Here is a 24014-nt window from a genome sequence, read left to right as displayed (position 1 = left end):
TAAAATTTGAATCAAGACATTGTCTCTGATTTTGGAGGGTCATTTTCCTCCTCTCATTTGATTTTTTTTAATCAAAGGGTTTTGAAAATATTCAAACTCAAAATTGAAAAGGGATTCAAAATAGAAAATTTTGGGAAAGTCATTTTATTTCCTCTCATTTTTTTTGAGAAGTTTCAAATTCCACTCAAGTTTCAATCACTCAAACAAACAAACAATCAATCTAATAATTATATTAACATTCCAAAATTTATAATTTTGGGATGTTACAGCCAGTTATGTCGCTAAGTGTGACATATGCGAGAGGCTAAAAGCTGAGCATCAACGACCCGCTAGATTGTTACAACATCTCAGTGTGCTTTAATGGATGTGGGACAAAGTCAGGATGTACTTCATCACCGGATTGCCCAAGTCAAGCACAGGACATGAATCTATTTGGGTCATTGTTGACCATCTGACGAAGGTAGCCACTTCAACCCTGTCAAGACAACCTACAATGGGAACCTACTAGCCAACCTCTACATCAACTGTATCATGATCCTTCATGGAGTTCCTAATGAAATCATGGCAGGTTGATGTACCCTGTTTACCTCGAGGTTCTAAGAGCCAAGTTATCCTTCAGCACCGCTTTACACCCTCAGACCGGATGCCACATAGAACGAGTAAATGAGATACTCGAGGATATGTTGCGTGCTTGCTGTCTAGCACATGGAGCTGAGTGGGAGGATTGCGTGCCATTCGTCGAGTTCTCCAACAACAATAGCTACCAGTACAGTGTGTACATGGCACCATTTGAGGTGATATATGGACGTAAATGTTGCACTGCCCTCAACTAGTCAGAAACCAAAGAAGGACTAGTCTTTGGACCAGACATATTTTGCGAGGCAGAAGAGCATGGTCAACTAGTCAGAGAGTGTCTAGAGACTACCAAGTCAAGATAGAAGAGCTACACCGACTCGCACCATCGAGACATGAGTTTGTGTGTTAGCGACCATGTCTATCTCTGAGACACACCTCTCAAGGGAACCTAGCGCTTCCACGTCAATGGAAAGCTTGTACCAAGATATATCAGGCCCTTCAAGATCACTGAGAGACGCGGAGAAGTTTCTTACCTGCTAGAGCTACCTTTCGGGTTATCCAATGTGCACAATGTTTTCCACATGTCACAACTTAGAAAGTGTTTCCAAGTTGCCAACCACCGCGACCTCTACAAGGACATCGACCATCATGCCATCGACTTTCAGCCAGACCTCACTTATCGGGAGAGATGAGTCTGCATCTTGGATGAAGTCGAACATTGCACTCAAAGCCGCACCATCAAGTACTTCAAATTCCAATGGGGCAACCGCACTAAAGCAGAAGCAACCTCGGAGCATGAAGATGACCTTAGATGTGAGTTCCCTTATCTATTTAGCACCTAGCTTAGGATTCTCAGGGACAATATTCTTCTAAGGGGTAGGTTTGTCACACCTTGTGTTCGTACGACTTTTCTATGATTATGATTTGAAAATTTTGGACCAATTAAAACTTGTTGTGTGCTTGTGCATGCTTGAGTTGATTGCTATTTGCTTGTGTTTTAATGCACAGAGTCCTCCTACAGGCAAAACTCATCTCCTTCATCCAATTCTTTACCCAATGATCATGCCATGTGTATATGACATAAAACTATTTTTATAAAATATTATTTTGGCTGAAAAGCATTTATTTAATTTAGGTTTTCAAAATCCCCTAGATTTAGGTTTGTACTACAAGTCCTCAAATTAGGGTGAATGTTTTTCCCTAAAGATTTTATTTTGACCTATTACCTATAAGAATTGCCAAAACCACAAAAAAACTATTTTAGATATTATATATGTATTTTATTTAAATGCCTTTTTCTAATGCCGAAAATGGTATTTTATAGGAAAAATTAATTTTATGCTTCCAAAATACTTGAGAAAATTTAGAAAACTAATTGGACATATATTTTCCATATATATAAAAATAAACACACGATCATGTTCAATATATCGGACAAAACCCTCCATAACACTTTCTAAATATTTCAAGTATTTGAAAAAATTCTAAAATAAATGTTGTCAAATAAATCTCGAGAATTCCAGAAGACCACATATTTCCTTTGTGATGATCTTGCCAAGTTTCATCTCAATCAAAATAGTTTTGGTTCACAAAATGCCCCAAAATCCTCTCTATCTAGAATCAAAATTTTACAATTTTACCTTGTCAAGTATATCCATTTAATTTCAAACTTTGTGGGCATGCTCTAATAACCTAATGATGCCACCACACCAAGTGGTGCATCAAGGTGAATAGTTTAGCTCAGCTAGATCTAAGTAAATCTATTTGTGTTGATTTCTAGGATTTTCCAAAGTTGCACTCGCAACTTTCTTCAAATGAGCTCAAACTTGGTAATCAACCTCAATTCTATCTACCATTTACTCTTTTTATAACTCACAGAAAGGAGAATCTTTTATATAGCCCAAATTAGCATCAAACACCTGCTGGTGAATTCCAAAAGCTAATGGTTTCACCCTTTCCACTATTCTCCTTCACCTCAAAATTTTACCAGAGCCTTTCCTAGTCACCATATACCTCTGGTCAAATCTTAAATGGTTTAGATCCATGATTGAGGGGTGAAAACCCCTTTTTACCTGCCTGGTCAACCAAGAACAGCACATCTTCTACCTCATTTTCCTTTACCACTACTTTCCCTTATACCCTAAGCTATAGAGAGCATCTCTAGTACCCCAGGAGCTAGTGGACAAGACAGTGCAAGCCCAAAGAGTGTGGGCATGTGTTGGCATGTCAACACTATGCTCTAGAGCGTGATATAGTGCCTATCCAGACTATAGATGGCGCCCATACCGATCCCCTTTATCCTTGGGAGCCAGCCTGCCGGACCCCTCCCCTCTCTCCCTCGCATGCGTGCCATGGATGCCTGAGCGCTCCAATGGGGGTGCTGAAACTTGCGGGCCTCTACTGCCCCTCACTTCTCTCTTCTTCCCCTCTTGGTCGTAGACCATCTCCACCAACAACCCCCACACACCCTCCGGTCCTCCCGAGGCATCCAGCATCGACTATGACCTCGCCGGCGCACGGGGTCGCGGTGCACCTCGTCCCCCTATTTAAGCTTCCCATATGACCATTTCTCTCCTGAAGTCTCTCTCTCAACTCGAGTCGACCACCAGCAGCACCCATCCCTCCTCTTCTATTTGTGCTCGGGATCGAGCCGATCACCGTCGGCTCGGGTCACCGTCGTTCGCATGGTACGGAGCTCCTCTGCCCCTCTTCTCGCTCGATCTAGAATTGCCGCCTCCTCCTAATCATTTCCCCTATGAGTCCCGCATGTTTAACAGGCCGAAGTGACCAATCCATCCGCAGCCGAAGGTCCTCTATCGCTCGTCCTCATTGTCGGCAACTCAGGCCACTCCGCTCACCCCCTAGATCACTAACAGAACAATGACTTGACGCTCAACCCATTCCTATACACGGTTTGCCTCACTGTGGTTGGAGACCACACTGATGAGATTTCTCCCCCTCGTAGCCGGAGGTTGATGATGACCTCATGGGGTCCGCTCATCAGCCTCCCATCTCTCTCCCCCTCCACTATCTAACGCTCACACCTGGGCCCCACGTTTAAGTTTTAAAACATGGCGTTGCATGAGCCCTCGCTCGCCTGGGCTAGCATGCCTCTGAGCTGTCCCAACTACGGGAAGATCCAGTCTGGGTAGTTCTCGCCATTTTTCTTTTTTTATTTTTGTTTTCCAAAAAATCCACACGCAAGAATATTTATCCAAATCCAGTAATTCCAACTCCTAAATTCGTGCAACATTACAACATATTTAATGGTGTAATTTTTTTGCATGTTAAATAAACTTTTATATATTGTTGTTAATGTAAATCCTATTTAAATTATTTAAATTCATTGTTTAAATTCAAGACACTGTCTTTGCACTCCAAACCAAAAAACTAGGAATTATGGTATTTTCGGTTTTCACTCTAGTATCTTACAAAAATAAGTTGACACTTTTGGGCATGATTTATTTTTCCTGTTTTTATCGTGGTCTTATTTTTGGCCATTATATTGCAACGATATATTACATTGCTGATGGAGAAGTTGAACCAAAAGCTTTCAAACACCTCGATGACTTTGTTGATCCAAGCAAGCCACCCTTTGACGAAGTCGATGAAACTATTTCTTTCATGGCATTATAGCACTTTTAAATATCTGCATCAAAAGCATTTCGATGATGTGGTGACAACCTTGTTGGGTTGGTCCCTGATACATTTCTCGTTAACACTTGCATTTTGCATAGATCTATTCTTTGTTGAGAGTTCTGTGGGTGGGAAGTAGATAGGATGCTAGTAGTTGCTACGCAAGTGGGACGGGATTATGCATAATGTTGGAAATAAAAGTATTTTCAAAGAGTTTTCGAGAACCCCGTCGGGTGCCAATAATGCCCGAGGGATATGTTGATCTAGGTAAATTATTGATAAGGAAGTTGTGTACCGAGGCAAGTGAGTGTGTTGTTTTCAAAAATGGATTGGTTTAGTTGCGACCGTTACTCCAACCTTACATGTATGACCATGATACCCCTTATTGGATGGGGCTCTGTTGATTACTTTGGTCAATGCTAGGAGAGAGCCCATATTACTAGTGGTGGTAGTGACGTGGTCACTCTCGATAGGGGTTTGTGTCAGAAAGGATGACTATGGATGTTTTTACATACATCGGACACACTATCGGTCCCCTCATGGATGGTACTTGTGATGTAAATCATGCAAGTTTTGTCACAATGAGTGAACTCTTTGTTTGGTGTTGTCAAGGGAAAGGCATTGGTCGGGTGCTTACCTTAGGTAAGTAATATATCGCGAGGTATTGCTTCACATGGAAGTTCCCCGAGTCTTGTGGGTGTGCAACCTCTGCAGAGTGTAAAACTATCGAAATAGTAGTGTCCACGCTCAAGGATAGTTGGATGAACGCTCCTGGGCTACACCCATTGTTTGCAAAACTTGGTTGGGGTGAGGACATACTATTGGGGAACGTCGCATGGGAAATAAAAAATTTCCTACGCACACGAAGACCTATCATGGTGATGATCATCTACGAGAGGGAGATTGGATCTACGTACCCTTGTAGATCGCTAAGCGGAAGCGTATATAACGCGGTTGATGTAGTGCAACATTTCCGCAATTTAGATCACTATAGTCGTACTATCTCATCACGATCCGTCCCGCGAACTTCATCACGATCCATCCTGCGAACTTCATCACGATGCGTCCCGCAAACTTCATCATGATCCTTCCTGATCTAGTGTCGAACGGACGGCACCTCGCCGTTCAGCACACGTATAGCTCGATGACGATCTCCACCTTCTTGATCCAGCAAGAGGGGGCGGAGAGGTAGAAGAGTTCTCTGGCAGCTTGACGGTGCGCCGATGGTGGTAAGGATCTACTCTGGCAGGGCTTCGCCTAAGCTCCGGAGAAATACGATCTAGAGGAAAAACTGTGTAGTATAGGGTCGAGAAGCACGTGGAAAAGTTGTGTCTCAAAATCCCTCAATACCTCTAGTATATATAGGAGGGAGGGAGGGGAGGAGGCAGCCTCAAACCCTCAAGGTTTGTCTGAAATTGGAGGTGGAGGAGTCCTACTCCAATCCTACTTGGACTAGGATTCCACCTTCCCAATTGGAAACTCTTTCCACCTTGTGTTTTTTCCTTCTCAAACCTTATGGGCCTTAGTGGGAACTCATTCCAGCCCTATAGGGGTTGGTTTATCTCTTCCCATAGCCCATGAGACCCCTTGGGGCGTGACACCCCTCTCGATGGTCACCGGCAGCCCTCCCACACTCCCGGTACACTACCGATGAGCCCGAAACTTTTCCGGTGACCAAAACAGGACTTCCTATATATCAATCTTTACCTTCGGACCATTGCGGAGCTCCTCCTGACGTCCTAGATCTTATCTGGGACTCCGAACAACTTTTGGTTACAAACACCTATAACTCAACTATACCGAAACGTCACCGAACCTTAAGTGTGCAGACCCTGCGGGTTCGAGAACTATGTAGACATGACCCGAGACACTCCTCGGTCAATATCCAATAGTGGGACCTGGAGGCCAATATTGGATCCTACATATTCTCCGAAGATCTTATCGGTTGAACCTCAGTGTCAAGGATTCATATAATCCCGTATGTCATTGCCTTTGTCCTTCGGTATGTTACTTGCCCGAGATTTGATCGTCGGTATACGCATACCTATTTCAATCTCGTTACCGGCAAGTCTCTTTACTCGTTCCGTAATACAAGATCCCGTGACTTACACATAGTCACATTGCTTGCAAGCCTTGTGTGTGATGTTGTATTACCGAGTGGGCCCCGAGATACCTGTCCGTCACACGGAGTGACAACTCCCAGTCATGATCCATACTAACTCAACGGACACCTTCGGAGATACCTGTAGAGCACCTTTATAGTCACCGAGTTACGTTGCGACGTTTCATGCGCACATGGTATTCCTCCTGTGCCAGTGAGTTATATGATCTCATGGTCATAGGAACAAATATTGACATGCAGAAAATAATAGCAATAAAACGACACGATCAATATGCTACGTTCATAGTTTGGGTCTTGTCCATCACATGATTCTCCTAATGATGTGATCACATTATCATGTGACAACACTTGCCTATGGTCAGAAAACCTTGACCATCTTTGATCAACGAACTAGTTAACTAGAGGCTCACTAGGGACAATGTGTTGTCTATGTATCCACACATGTATTTGAGTTTCCAATCAATATAACTTTAGCATGGATAATAAATGATTATGATGAACAAGGAAATATAATAATAACCAATTTATTATTGCCTCTAGGGCATATTTCCAACAGTCTCCCACTTGCACTAGAGTCAATAATCTAGTTCACATCACTATGTGATTTTAACGAATCCGACACCCATATAGTTCTGGGGTCTGACCACGTCTTGCTCGTGAGAGAGGTTTTTGTCAACGGTTCTGAAACTTTCAGATCCGTGTGTGCTTTACAAACCTTTATGTCATCTTATAGATGCTTCTACTAGGTGCTATTCAAAAATACTCCAAATATCTACTCTACTATACGAATGCGTTTTACTACTCATAGTTATCCGGATTAGTGTCAAAGCTTGCATTGACGTAACCCTTTAGGACGAACTCTTCAACCACCTCCATAATCGAGAAAAATTTCGTAGTCCATTAGTTACTAAGGATAACTTTGATCACTGTTCAGTGATTCAATCCTGGATCACTCTCGGTACCTCTTAATAGACTTGTGGCAAGGCACACATCAGGTGCGGTACACAACATGGCATACTGTAGAGTCTACGGCTAAGGCATCGGGGACGACCTTCGTCCTTTCTCTTTCTTCTGCCGTGGTCAGGCTCTTGAGTCTCACTCAAATTCACCTTTATTGATCTTGATGCTCAATGTTCATGTACCTCTATCCAGGTCTTCCTTTGAAAATCCCCTTTCAAACAACCTTTATGCTTCACAGAAATTCTACATTACTTCCGATCAACAATATCTCAACCACATATACTTTATCATATATACTATAGTGCTCCCACTCATTTCTTTGGAAATACAAGTTTTCTCATAAAGCTTGTACAAACCCAAAAGCTTTGATCATCTCATCAAAGCGTATATTCCAACTCCGAGATGCATGCACCAATCCATAAAAGGATAGCTGGACCTTGCATACTTGTTATTATCTTTAGGATCTAGAAAACCTTCTGGTTGTATTACATACAATCTTTCCTCAAGGAAACCGTCGAGGAAACAATGTTTTGACATCCTATGTGCAATATTTCATAAATAATGCAGCAACTACTAACATAATTATAACAGACTTTTAGCATCTCTACGAGTGATAAAGTCTCATCATAGTCAACTATTTCATCTTGTCGGAAACATCTTTGTGACAAGTCGAGCTTTTCTTAATAGTGACTTATCACATCATCGTATGTCTTCCGTTTCAAGATCCATCTTTACTCAATAGTCCTAAGACCATCAAGTATTTCTTCCAAAGTCCACACTTTGTTTTCGTACATGGATTCTCTCTCGGATTTCCTGGCCTCTAGCCATTTGTCAGAATCCAGGCCCACCATCGCTTCTCCATAGCTCGTAGGTTCATTGTTGTTCAACAACATGACCTCCCAGACAGGTTTACCGCACCACTCTGTAGAAGTATGCGACCTTGTCGAGCTACCAGGTTTGTAGTAACTTGATCCGAAGCTCAATGATCACCATCATCAGTTTCCACTTCAATTGGTGTAGGCGCCACAGGAACATCTTCCTACGCACTGCTACACACTGGTTGAAGTGACGGTTCACTAACCCCATCAAGTTCCACCACCATCCCACTCAATTCTTTTGAGAGAAACCTTTCCTCGAGAAAGGACCCATTTCTAGAAACAAACACTTTGCTTCCGGATTTGAGATAGGAGATGTATCCAACTGTTTTGGATATCCTATGAAGATGCATTTATCCGCTTTGGGTTCGAGCTTATCAGACTGAAACTTTTTCACATAAGCATCGCAGCTCCAAGCTTTCAAGAAACGACAACTTAGGTTTCTTCAAACCATAGTCTATACTGTGTTATCTCAACGGAAATATGTGGTGCCTGTTGGAAACGTCGCATGGGAAACAAAAATTTTCCTACGCGCACGAAGACCTATCATGGTGATGTCCATCTACGAGAGGGGATTTCCGATCTACGTACCCTTGTAGATCGCACAACAGAAGCGTTAGTCAACGCGGTTTATGTAGTGGAACGTCCTCACGTCCCTCGATCCGCCCCGTGAACCGTCCCACGAACCGTCCCGCGATCCGTCCCACGATCCGCTCCGATCTAGTGCCGAACGGACGGCACCTCCGTGTTCAGCACACGTACAACTCGACGATGATCTCGGCCTTCTTGATCCAGCAAGAGAGACGGAGAGGTAGATGAGTTCTCCGGCAGCGTGACGGCGCTCCATAGGTTGGTGGTGATCTAATCTCAGCAGGGCTCCGTCCGAGCTGCGCAGAAACGCGATCTAGAGGAAAAACAGTGGAGGTATGTGGTCGGGCTGCCGTGGCAAAAGTTGTCTCAAATCAGCCCTAAAACCTCCGTATATATAGGTGGGAGGGAGGAGACCTTGCCTTGGGGCTCAAGGAGCCCCAAGGGGATCGGCCGAGTCCAAGGGGGGAGGACTCCCCCCCCCCAAACCGAGTTGGACTTGGTTTGGTGGGAGGGAGTCCCCCTTCCTTCCCACCTCCTCCCTTTTTTTCTTTTCTCTTGATTTTCTCTTCTTGGCGCATAGAGCCCTTTTGGGCTGTCCCACCAGCCCACTAAGGGCTGGTGTGCCACCCTCAAGGCCTATGGGCTTCCCCGGGGTGGGTTGCCCCCCCGGTGAACTCCCGGAACCCATTCGTCATTCCCGGTACATTCCCCGTAACTCCGAAAACCTTCCGGTAATCAAATGAGGTCATCCTATATATCAATCTTCGTTTTCGGACTATTCCGGAAACCCTCGTGACGTCCGTGATCTCATCCGAGACTCCGAACAACATTCGTTAACCAACCATATAACTCAAATACGCATAAAACAACGTCGAACCTTAAGTGTGCAGACCCTGCGGGTCCGAGAACTATGTAGACATGACCCGAGAGACTCCTCGGTCAATATCCAATAGCGGGACCTGGATGCCCATATTGGATCCTACATATTCTATGAAGATCTTATCGTTTGAACCTCAGTTCCAAGGATTCATATAATCCCGCATGTCATTCCCTTTGTCCTTCGGTATGTTACTTGCCCGAGATTCGATCGTCAGTATCCGCATACCTATTTCAATCTCGTTTACCGGCAAGTCTCTTTACTCGTTCCGTAATACAAGATCCCGCAACTTACACTAAGTCACATTGCTTGCAAGGCTTGTGTGTGATGTTGTATTACCGAGTGGGCCCCGAGATACCTCTCCGTCACACGGAGTGACAAATCCCAGTCTCGATCCATACTAACTCAATGAACACCTTTGGAGATACCTGTAGAGCATCTTTATAGTCACCCAGTTACGTTGCGACGTTTGATACACACAAAGCATTCCTCCGGTGTCAGTGAGTTATATGATCTCATGGTCATAGGAACAAATACTTGACACGTAGAAAACAGTAGCAACAAAATGACACGATCAACATGCTACGTCTATTAGTTTGGGTCTAGTCCATCACATGATTCTCCTAATGATGTGATCCCGTTATCAAGTGACAATAATTGCCTATGGTCAGGAAACCTAGACCATCTTTGATCAATGAGCTAGTCAACTAGAGGCTTACTAGGGACAGTGTTTTGTCTATGTATCCACACATGTAAATGAGTCTTCATTCAATACAATTATAGCATGGATAATAAACTATTATCTTGATACAGGAATTATACGTGCTATTCAGAAATGCTCCAAATATCTACTCTACTATACGAATCCGTTTCACTACTCATAGTTATTCGGATTAGTGTCAAAGCTTGCATTGATGTAACCCTTTATGACGAACTCTTTAACCACCTCCATAATCGAGAAAAAATCCTTAGTCTATTTAGTTACTAAGGATAACTTTGACCGCTGATCAGTGATTCAATCCTGGATCACTGTTGTACCTCTTAACAGACTTGCTGCAAGGCACACATCAGGTGCGGTACTCAGCATGGCATACTTTAGAGTCTACGACTAAGGCATAGAAGACGACCTTCGTCTATTCTCTTTATTCTGCCGTGGTCGGGTTTTGAGTCTTACTCAAATTCACACCTTACAACACAGTCAAGAACTCCTTCTTTGCTGATCTATTTCGAATTCCTTCAAAAACTTGTCAAGGCATGCATCTTGTTGAAACTTCTATTAAGCATTTTGATCTATCTCCATAGATCTTGATGCTCAACGTTCAAGTAGCTCAATCCAAGTATTCCTTTGAAAAACTCCTTTCAAACAACCTTTTATGCTTCACAGAATTTCTACATTACTTCTGATCAACAATATGTCAACCACATATACTTATCCGAAATTCTATAGTGGTCCCACTCACTTCTTTGGAAATACAAGATTCTCATAAACCTTGTACAAACCCAAAATCTTTGATCATCTCATCAAAGTGTATATTCCAACTCCGAGATGCTTGCACCAGTCCATTGAAGGATCGCTGGAGCTTGCATACTTGCTAGTATCTTTAGGATCGACAAAACCTCCTAGTTGTATCACATACAATGTTTGCTCAAGGAAACCGTCGAGAAAACAATGTTTTGACATCCTACATGCAATATTTCATAAATAATGCATCAACAACTAACATAATTCTAACAGACCTTTAGCATCGCTACGAGTGAGAAAGTCTCATCATAGTCAACTGTTTGATCTTGTCGAAAACATCTTTGCGACAAGTCGAGCTTTTCTTAATAGTGACTTATCACCATCATCGTCTGTCTTCTTTTAAAGATCCATCTTTACTCAATAGTCTTATGACCATCAAGTAGTTCTTTCAAAGTCTACACTTTGTTTTCATACATGGATCCTCTCTCTCGGATTTCATGGCTTCCAGCCATTTGTCGGAATCTGGGCCCACCATAGCTTTCTCCATAACTTGTAGGTGCACTGTTGCTCAACAACATGACCTCCAAGACAGGGTTACCGTACCACTCTGCATAAGTACGCGACCTTGTCAACCTACGAGGCTTGTAGTAACTTGATCCGATGCTCGACACTTCAATTGGTGTAGACGCCACAGGAACAACTTCCTGCGCCCTGCTACACACTGGTTGAAGTGATGGTTCAATAACCTCATCAAGTTCTACCACCCTCCCACTCAATTCTTTCGAGAGAAACCTTTCCTCGAGAAAGGATCCGTTTCTAGAAACAAACACTATGCTTTCGGATCTGAGATAGGAGATGTACCCAACTGTTTTGGATATCCTATGAAGATGCATTTATCCGCTTTGGGTTCAAGCTTATCAGACTGAAACTTTTTCACAAAAGTTTCGAAGCCCCAAACTTTCAAGAAACGGCAGTTTAGATTTCTCTAAACCTCAGTCTATACTGTGTCATCTCAACGGAAATACGCGGTGCCCTATTTAAAGTGAGTGCGGTTGTCTCTAATGCATAACCCATAAACGATAGTGGTAATTCGATAAGAGACATCATAGTATGCACCATACCAAATAGTGCGTGGCTATGACGTTCAGACACATCATCACACTATGATGTTCCAGGTGGCATGAACTGTGAAACAATTTCCACATTGTCTTAACTGCGTACCAAAACTCGTAACTCAGATATTCATTTCCATGATCATATCGTAGACAGTTTATCCTCTTGTTACGACGAACTTCACTCTGAAACGGAATTGTACTTTTCAACATTTCAGACTTGTGATTCATTAAGTAAATACTCCTGTATCTACTCAAATCGTCAGTGAAGTAAGAACATAATGATATCCACTATGTGCCTCAGCACCCATTGGACTGCATACATAAAAATGTATCACTTCCAACAAGTTACTATCTTATTTCATCTCAATGAAAACAAGGCCTTGCTCATGTGGTATGATTTGCATGTCACTAGTGATTCGAAATCAGGTGAGTACAAAGATCCATCAGCATGGAGCCTCTTCATGCAATTTATACTAACATGACTCAAGCGGCAGTGCCACAAGTAAGTGGTACTATCATCATTAACTCGTATCTTTTGGCACCAATATCATGAACATGTGTAACACTACGATCGAGATTCAATAAACCATTGAAGGTGAATATTCAAGAAAATAGAGTAACCATTATGCTCCTTAAATGAATAATCGTATTGCAATAAACACGATCCAATCATGTTCATGCTTAACGCAAGCACCAAATAACAATTATTTAGGTTTAACACCAATCCCGATGGTAGAGGGAGCATGCGACGTTTGATCATATCAACCTTGGAAACACTTCCAACACGTATCGTCACCTCGCCTTTAGCTAGTCTCCGTTTATGCCGTAGCTTTCATTTCGTGTTACTAATCACTTAGCAACCGAACCGGTATCCAATACCCTCATGCTACTTGGAGTACTAGTAAAGTACACATCAACATCATGTATATCAAATACACTTCTTTCGACTTTCGCGAACCTTCTTATCTACCAAGTATCTAGAGTTGCTCTGCCTCAGTGACTGTTCCCCTCATTACAGAAGCACTTAGTCTCGGGTTTGGGTTTAATCTTGGGTCTCTTCATTAGTGCAGCAACTGTTTTTCCGTTTCACGAAGTATCCCTTCTAGCCCTTGCCTTTCTTGAAACTTAGTGGTTTTACAAACCTTCAACTATTGACGCTCCTTCTTGATTTCTACTTTCGCAGTGTCAAACATCGCGAATCGCTCAAGGATCATTGTATCTATCCTTGATATGTTATAGTTCATCACGAAGCTCTCATAGCTTGGTGGCAGTGACTTTGGAGAACCATCACTATCTTATCTGGAAGATTAACTCCCACTTGATTCAAGTGATTGTCGTGCTCAGACAATCTGAGCACACGCTCAACGATTGAGCTTTTCTCCTTTACTTTGTGGACAAAGAATCTTGTTGGAGGTCTCGTACCTCTAAACAAGGGCACAAGCATGAAATCACAATTTCATCTCTTTAGAACATCACTTATGTTCTGTGACGTTTTACAACGTTTTCGGCGCCTTGCTTCTAAGCCATTAAGTATTTTGCACAGAACTATCGTGTAGTCATCAGAAACGTGTATGTCGGATGTTCACAACATCTACAGACGACGCTCGAGGTGCAGCACACCGAGTGGTGCATTAAGGACATAAGCCTTCTGCGCAGCAACGAGGACAATCCTCGGTTTTACATACTCAGTCTGCAAAGTTTGCTACTATCAACTTTCAACTAAATTTTCTCTAGGAACATATAAAAACAGTAGAGCTATAGCGCAAGCTACATTGTAATTCGCAAAGACCATTAGACTATGTTCATGACAATTAGTTCAATTAATCATATTACTTAAGAACTCCCACTCAAAAAGTACATCTCTCTAGTTATTTGAGTGGTACATGATCCAAATCCACTATCTCAAGTCCGATCATCACGTGAGTCGAGAATAGTTTCAGTGGTAAGCATCTCTATGCTAATCATATCAACTATACAATTCATGCTCGACCTTTCGGTCTCATGTGTTCCGAGGCCATGTCTGCACATGCTAGGCTCGTCAAGCTTAACCCGAGTGTTCCGTGTGTGCAACTGTTTTGCACCCGTTGTATGTGAACGTTGAGTCTATCACACCCGATCATCACGTGGTGTCTCGAAATGAAGAACTGTCGCAACGGTGCACAGTCGGGGAGAACACAATTTCATCTTGAAATTTTAGTGAGAGATCACCTCATAATGCTACCATCGTTCTAAGCAAGATAAGGTGCATAAAGTATTAACATCACATGCAAATCATAAGTGACATGATAGAGCCATCATCATGTGCTTCTTGATCTCCATCACCAAAGCACCGGCACGATCTTCCTGTCACCGGCGTCAGACCATGATCTCCATCAACGTGTCGCCATCGGGTTGTCGTGCTACTCATGCTATGACTAATAAAGCTACGTCCTAGCAATATAGTAAATGCATCTGCAAGCACAAACGTTAGTTTAAAGACAACCCTATGGCTCCTGCCGGTTGCCGTACCATCGACGTGCAAGTCCATATTAACTATTACAACATGATCATCTAATACATCCAATATATCACATCACATAGTTGGCCATATCACATCACAAGCATACCCTGCAAAAACAAGTTAGACGTCCTCTAATTGTTGTTGCATGTTTTACGTGGTGACCATGGGTATCTAGTAGGATCGCATCTTACTTACGCAAACACCACAACGGAGATATATGAATTGCTATTTAACCTCATACAAGGACCTCCTCGGTCAAATCCGATTCAACTAAAGTTGGAGAAACCGACACTCGTCGGTCATCTTTGAGCAACGGAGTTACTCATAGCGATGAAACCAGTCTCTCGTAAGCGTACAAGTAATGTCGGTCCGAGCAGCTTCGATCCAACAATACCGCGGAATCAAGAAAAGACTAAGGAGGGCAGCAAAACGCACATCACCACCCACAAAAACTTTTGTGTTCTACTCGAGAATACATCAACGCATGAACCTAGCTCATGATGCCACTCTTGGGGAACGTCGCATGGGAAACAAAAAATTTCCTACGCGCACGAAGACCTATCATGGTGATGTCCATCTATGAGAGGGGATTTCCGATCTACGTACCCTTGTAGATCGCACAGTAGAAGCGTTAGTGAACGCGGTTCATGTAGTGGAACGTCCTCACGTCCCTCGATCCGCCCAGCGAACCGTCCCACGAACCGTCCCGCGATCCGTCCCACGATCCGCTCCGATCTAGTGCCGAACGGACGGCACCTCCGCGTTCAGCACACGTACAGCTCGACGATGATCTCGGCCTTCTCGATCCAGCAAGAGAGACGGAGATGTAGATGAGTTCTCCTGCAGCGTGACGGCGCTCCAGAGGTTGGTGGTGATCTAATCTCAGCAGGGCTCCGTCCGAGCTCCGCAGAAACGCGATCTAGAGGAAAAACAGTGGAGGTATGTGGTCGGGCTGCCATGGCAAAAGTTGTCTCAAATCAGCCCTAAAACCTCCGTATATATAGGTGGGAGGGAGGAGACCTTGCCTTGGCGCTCAAGGAGCCCCAAGGGGGTCGGCCGAGTCCAAGGGGGGAGGACTCCCCCCCCCCAAACCGAGTTGGACTTGGTTTGGTGGGAGGGAGTCCCCCTTCCTTCCCACCTCCTCCCTTTTTTTTCTTTTCTCTTGATTTTCTCTTCTTGGCGCATAGAGCCCTTTTGGGCTGTCCCACCAGCCCACTACGGGCTGTTGTGCCACCCTCAAGGCCTATGGGCTTCCCCGGGGTGGGTTGCCCCCCCCCCCGGTGAACTCCCGGAACCCATTCGTCATTCCCGGTACATTCCCCGTAACTCCGAAAACCTTCCGGTAATCAAATGAGGTCATCCTATATATCAATCTTCGTTTCCGGACTATTCCGGAAACCCTCGTGACGTCCGTGATCTCATCCGGGACTCCGAACAACATTCGGTAACCAACCATATAACTCAAATACGCATAAAACAACGTCGAACCTCAAGTGTGCAGACCCTGCGGGTTCGAGAACTATGTAGACATGACCCGAGAGACTCCTCGGTCAATATACAATAGCGGGACCTGGATGCCCATATTGGATCCTACATATTCTATGAAGATCTTATCGTTTGAACCTCAGTTCCAAGGATTCATATAATCCCGCATGTCATTCCCTTTGTCCTTCGGTATGTTACTTGCCCGAGATTCGATCGTCAGTATCCGCATACCTATTTCAATCTCGTTTACCGGCAAGTCTCTTTACTCGTTCCGTAATACAAGATCCCGCAACTTACACTAAGTCACATTGCTTGCAAGGCTTGTGTGTGATGTTGTATTACCGAGTGGGCCCCGAGATACCTCTCCGTCACACGGAGTGACAAATCCCAGTCTCGATCCATACTAACTCAATGAACACCTTTGGAGATACCTGTAGAGCATCTTTATAGTCACCCAGTTACGTTGCGACGTTTGATACACACAAAGCATTCCTCCGGTGTCAGTGAGTTATATGATCTCATGGTCATAGGAACAAATACTTGACACGTAGAAAACAGTAGCAACAAAATGACACGATCAACATGCTACGTCTATTAGTTTGGGTCTAGTCCATCACATGATTGTCCTAATGATGTGATCCCGTTATCAAGTGATAATACTTGCCTATGGTCAGGAAACCTTGACCATCTTTGATCAACGAGCTAGTCAACTAGAGGCTTACTAGGGACAGTGTTTTGTCTATGTATCCACACATGCACTGTGTTTCCAATCAATACAATTATAGCATGGAAAAAAATGATTATCATGAACAAAGAAATATAATAATAACTAATTTATTATTGCCTCTAGGGCATATTTCCAACAGTGCCCTATTTAAAGTGAATGCGGTTGTCTCTAATGCATAACCCATAAACGATAGTGGTAATTTGATAAGAGACATCGTACTATGCACCATATCAAATAGGACATGGCTATGATGTTCAGACACATCATCACACTATGGTGTTCCAGGTGGCATGAACTGCGAAACAATTTTCACATTGTCTTAACTGCGTACTAAAAACTCATAACTCAGATATTCATCTCTATGATCATATCGTAGACAGTTTATCCTATTGTCAAGACAATCTTCACTCTGAAATAGGTTTGAACTTTTCAATATTTCAGACTTGTGATTCGTCAAGTAAATACTCCTGTATCTACTCAAATTGTCAATGAAGTAAGAACATAACGATATCCACTGCGTGCCTCGGCACTTATTGGACTGCACACATCAAGAATGTATTACTCCCAACGAGTTACTCTCTTGTTTCATGAGGCATGATTTGCATGTCTCAACTGATTCAGAATCAAGTGAATCCAAACTATCCATCCGCATGGAGTTTCTTCATGTGTTTATACCAACAGTATGGTTTGCATGTCTCAAACGTTTCAAAAATGAGTAAGTACAAAGATCCATCAGCATGGAGCTTCTTCATGCATTTTACAACAACATAACTCAAGTGGCAGTGCCACAACTAAGTGGTACCATCATTATTACTTTGTATCATTTGGCACTAATATTATGAACATGTGTAACACTACGATCGAGATTCAATAAACCATTGAGGGTAATTATTCAAGCAAATAGAATAACTAGTATTCTCTTTAAATGAATAATCGTATTGCAATAAACACGATCCAATCATGTTCGTGCTCAACGCAAACACCAAATAACAATTATTTAGGTTTTACCACCAATCCCGATGATTGAGGGAGTGTGCGATGTTTTGGTCACATTAACCTTGGAAACACTTCCAACACATATCGTCACCTCGCCTTTACCTAGTCTCCGTTTATACCGTAGCTTTCATTTCGAGTTACTAATCACTTAGGAACCGAACCGGTATCCAATACCCTCGTGCTACTAGGAGTACCACTAAAGCACACATCAGTATCATGTATATCGAATATACTTACGTTGACTTTGCCAGCCTTCTTATCTACCAAGTACCTAGGGTAGCTCCGCCTCAGTGACCGTTCCCCTCATAACAGAAGTACTTAGTCTCGAGTTTGGGTTCATTCTTGGGTTTCTTCATTAGAGTAGCAACTGGTTTGCCGTTCCATGAAGCATCCCTTCTAGCCCTTGCCCTTCTTGAAACTAGTGGTTTTACGAACCATCAACAATTGATGATCCTTCTTGATTTCTACTTTTGTAGTGTCAAACATTGCGAATCACTCAAGGATCATGGTATCTATCCTTGATATTTTATAGTTCATCATGAAGCTCTAGCAGCTTAGTGGTAGTGACTTTGGAGAACCATCACTATCTCATCTGGAAGATTAACTCCCACTTGATTCAAGCGATTGTTGTACTCAGACAATCTGAGAACATGCTCAACGATTTGAGATTTTCCCCTTTACTTTGTAGGCAAAGAATCTTGTCGGAGGTCTTATACCTCTCAACAAGGGCATTAGCATGAAATATCAATTTCATCTCTTAGAACATCTCTTATGTTCCGCAACGTTTTCAAAACGTCGTTGGTGCCTTCTTCTTAAGCCATTAAGTATTGGGCACTCAACTATTTCGCAGTCATCAAAAACGTGTATGTCAGATGTTCGCAACATCCACAGACGATGCTCGAGGTGCAGCACACCGAGTGGTGAATTAAGGACATAAGCCTTCTGCGCAGCAATGAAGACAATCCTCAATTTTATGGACTCAGTCCGGAAAATTGCTACTATCAGCTTTCAACTAAATTTTCTCTAGGAACATATACAAATAGTAGAGCTATAGCGCAAGCTACATCGTAATTCGCAATGACCATTAGACTATGTTCATGATAATTAGTTCAATTAATCATATTACTTAAGAACTCACACTCAAAAAGTACATCTCTCTAGTCATTTGAGTGGTACATGATCCAAATCCACTATCTCAAGTCCAATCATCACGTGAGTTGAGAATAGTTTCAGTGGTAAGCATCTCTATGATAATCATATCAACTATACAATTCATGCTCGACCTTTCGGTCTCATGTGTTCCAAGGCCATGTCTGCACATGCTAGGCTCGTCAAGCTTAACCCGAGTGTGCCCGTGTGTGCAACTGTTTTGTACCCGTCGTATGTGAACGTTGAGTCTATCACACCCGATCATCACGTGGTCTCTCAAAACGACGAACTGTCGCAAAGGTGCACAGTCGGGTTGAACACAATTTCGTCTTGAAATTTTAGTGAGAGATCACCTCATAATGCTACCGTCATTCTAAGCTAAATAAGGTGCATAAAAGGATTAACATCACATGCAATTCATAAGTAACATGATATGGCCATCATCATGTGCTTCTTGATCTCCATCACCAAAGCACCGACACGATCTTCTTATCACCAGCGCCACACCATGATCTCCATCAACGTGTCGCCATCGGGCTTGTCGTGCTACTTATGCTATTACTACTAAAGCTACGTCCTAGCAATATAGTAAACGCATCTGCAAACACAAACGTTAGTTTAAAGACAATCCTATGGCTCCTGCCGGTTGCCGTACCATTGACGTGCAAGTCGATATTAACTATTTCAATCTCGTTTACCGGCAAATCTCTTTACTCCTTCCGTAATACAAGATCCCGCAACTTACACTAAGTCACATTTCTTGCAAGGCTTGTGTGTGATGTTGTATTACCGAGTGGGCCCCGAGATACCTCTCCATCACACGGAGTGACAAATCCCAGTCTCGATCCATACTAACTCAACGAACACCTTTGGAGATACCTGTAGAGCATGTTTATAGTCACCCAGTTACGTTGTGACGTTTGATACACACAAAGCATTCCTCCGGTGTCAGTGAGTTATATCATCTCATGGTCATAGGAACAAATACTTGACACGCAGAAAACAGTAGCAACAAAATGACACGATCAACATGCTATGTCTATTAGTTTGGGTCTAGTCCATCACATGATTCTCCTAATGATGTGATCCCGTTATCAAGTGACAATACTTGCCTATGGTCAGGAAACTTTGACCATCTTTGATCAACGAGCTAGTCAACTAGAGGCTTACTAGGGACAGTGTTTTATCTATGTATCCACACATGCACTGTGTTTCCAATCAATACAATTATAGCATGGAAAAAATGATTATCATGAACAAAAAAATGTAATAATAACTAATTTGTTATTGCCTCTAGGGCATATTTCCAACAGTGCCCTATTTAAAGTGAATGCGGTTGTCTCTAATGCATAACCCAAAAACGATAGTGGTAATTTGATAAGAGACATCGTACTATGCACCATATCAAATAGGACGTGGCTACGATGTTCAGACACATCATCACACTATGGTGTTCCAGGTGGCATGAACTGCGAAACAATTTTCACATTGTCTTAACTGCGTACTAAAAACTCATAACTCAGATATTCATCTCTATGATCATATCGTAGACAGTTTATCCTATTGTCAAGATAATCTTCACTCTGAAATAGCTTTGAACTTTTCAATATTTCAGACTTGTGATTCGTCAAGTAAATACTCCTGTATCTACTCAAATTTTCAGTGAAGTAAGAACATAACGATATCCACTGCGTGCCTCAGCACTTATTGGACTGCACACATCAACAATGTATTACTCCCAACAAGTTACTCTCTTGTTTCATGAGGCATGATTTGCATGTCTCAACTGATTCAGAATCAAGTGAATCCAAACTATCCATCCGCATGGAGTTTCTTCATGCGTTTATACCAACAGTATGGTTTGCATGTCTCAAACGTTTCAAAAATGAGTAAGTACAAAGATCCATCAGCATGGAGCTTCTTCATGCATTTTACAACAACATAACTCAAGTGGCAGTGCCACAACTAAGTGGTACCATCATTATTACTTTGTATCTTTTGGCACTAATATTATGAACATGTGTAACACTACGATCGAGATTCAATAAACCATTGAGGGTAATTATTCAAGCAAATAGAATAACTAGTATTCTCTTTAAATGAATAATCGTATTGCAACAAACACGATCCAATCATGTTCGTGCTCAACGAAACACCAAATAACAATTATTTAGGTTTTACCACCAATCCCGATGATTGAGGGAGTGTGCGATGTTTTGGTCACATTAACCTTGGAAACACTTCCAACACATATCGTCACCTCGCCTTTACCTAGTCTCCGTTTATACCGTAGCTTTCATTTCGAGTAACTAATCACTTAGGAACCGAACCGGTATCCAATACCCTCGTGCTACTAGGAGTACCACTAAAGCACACATCAATATCATGTATATCGAATATACTTACGTTGACTTTGCCAGCCTTCTTATCTACCAAGTACCTAGGGTAGCTCCGCCTCAGTGACCGTTCCCCTCATAACAGAAGTACTTAGTCTTGGGTTTGGGTTCATTCTTGGGTTTCTTCATTAGAGTAGCAACTGGTTTGCCGTTCCATGAAGCATCCCTTCTAGCCCTTGCCCTTCTTGAAACTAGTGGTTTTACTAACCATCAACAATTGATGCTCCTTCTTGATTTCTACTTTTGCAGTGTCAAACATTGCGAATCACTCAAGGATCATGGTATCTATCCTTGATATGTTATAGTTCATCATCAAGCTCTAGCAGCTTAGTGGTAGTGACTTTGGAGAACCATCACTATATCATCTGGAAGATTAACTCCCACTTGATTCAAGCGATTGTTGTACTCAGACAATCTGAGAACATGCTCAATGATTTGAGATTTTCCCCTTTACTTTGTAGGCAAAGAATCTTGTCGAAGGTCTTATACCTCTCAACAAGGGCATGAGCATGAAATATCAATTTCATCTCTTAGAACATCTCTTATGTTCCGCAACGTTTTGAAAACGTCTTTGGTGCCTTGCTCTTAAGCCATTAATTATTGGGCACTGAACTATTTCGCAGTCATCAAAAACGTGTATGTCAGATGTTCGCAACATCCACAGACGATGCTCGAGGTGCAGCACACCGAGTGGTGAATTAAGGACATAAGCCTTCTGCACAGCAATGAAGACAATCCTCAATTTTATGGACTCAGTCCGGAAAATTGCTACTATCAGCTTTCAACTAAATTTTCTCTAGGAACATATACAAATAGTAGAGCTATAGCGCAAGCCACATCATAATTCGCAATGACCATTAGACTATGTTCATGATAATTAGTTCAATTAATCATATTACTTAAGAACTCACACTCAAAAAGTACATCTCTCTAGTCATTTGAGTGGTACATGATCCAAATCCACTATCTCAAGTCCGATCATCACGTGAGTTGAGAATAGTTTCAGTGGTAAGCATCTCTATGATAATCATATCAACTATACAATTCATGCTCGACCTTTCGGTCTCATGTGTTCCGAGGCCATGTCTGCACATGCTAGGCTCGTCAAGCTTAACCCGAGTGTGCCCGTGTGTGCAACTGTTTTGTACCCGTTGTATGTGAACGTTGAGTCTATCACACCCGATCATCACGTGGTCTCTCAAAACGACGAACTGTCGCAAAGGTGCACAGTCGGGTTGAACACAATTTCGTCTTGAAATTTTAGTGAGAGATGACCTCATAATGCTACCGTCATTCTGAGCTAAATAATGTGCATAAAAGGATTAACATCACATGCAATTCATAATTGACATGATATGGCCATCATCATGTGCTTCTTGATCTCCATCACCAAAGCACCGACACGATCTTCTTGTCACCGGCGCCACACCATGATCTCCATCAACGTGTCGCCATCGGGCTTGTCGTGCTACTTATGCTATTACTATTAAAGCTACGTCCTAGCAATATAGTAAACGCATCTGCAAACACAAACGTTAGTTTAAAGACAATCCTATGGCTCCTGCCGGTTGTCGTACCATTGACGTGCAAGTCGATATTAACTATTACAACATGATCATCTCATACATCCAATATATCATATCATGTCATTGGCCATATCATATCACAAGCATACCCTGCAAAAACAAGTTAGACATCCTCTAATTTGTTGTTACATATTTTACGTGGTTGCTATGGGTATCTAGTACATCGCATCTTACTTACGCAAAAACCACAACGGAGATGTGAAAATTGCTATTTAACCTCTCCAAGGACCGCCTCCGTCAAAACCGATTCAACTAAAGTTGAAGAAACCGACACCCGCCAGTCATCTTTATGCAACGAGGTTGCATGTCAATCGATGAAACGAGTCTTTCGTCAGCGTACGAATAAAGTCGCTCTAGGCCACTTCAATCCAACAATACCGCTGAATCGATAAAAGACTAAGGAGGGCAGCAAATCGAACATCACCGTCCACAAAACACTTTGTGATCTACTCGAGATAACATCTACGAACGGACCTAGCTCATGATGCCACTGTTGGGGAACGTCGCATGGGAAACAAAAAATTTCCTATGCCACGAAGACCTATCATGGTGATGATCATCTACGAGAGGGAGATTGGATCTACGTACCCTTGTAGATCGCTAAGCGGAAGCGTATATAATGCGGTTGATTTAGTGGAACGTTTCTGAGATTCAGATCGCCGTAGTCATACTATCTCATCACGATCCGTCCCCGAACTTCATCATGATCCGTCCCGCGAACTTCAGCATCATGCATCCCACGAACTTTATGACGATCCTTCCCGATCTAGTGCCGGACGGACGACACCTCCGCGTTCAGCACACTTACAACACGATGACGATCTCCACCTTCTTGATCCAGCAAGAGGGTGCGAATAGGTAGAAGAGATCTCCGGTAGCATGACGGCGCGGTAGTGGTGGTGATGATCTACTCCGGCTAGGCTTGGCCTAAGCTTTGCAGAAATATGATCTAGAGGAAAAA

The sequence above is a fragment of the Hordeum vulgare genome, chromosome 3H (genome assembly GCF_904849725.1).
Source record: "Hordeum vulgare subsp. vulgare chromosome 3H, MorexV3_pseudomolecules_assembly, whole genome shotgun sequence".
NCBI lineage: Eukaryota > Viridiplantae > Streptophyta > Magnoliopsida > Poales > Poaceae > Hordeum > Hordeum vulgare.
The sequence above is the reverse complement of the archived record's forward strand: the minus strand, read 5'-3'. Positions refer to the sequence as shown.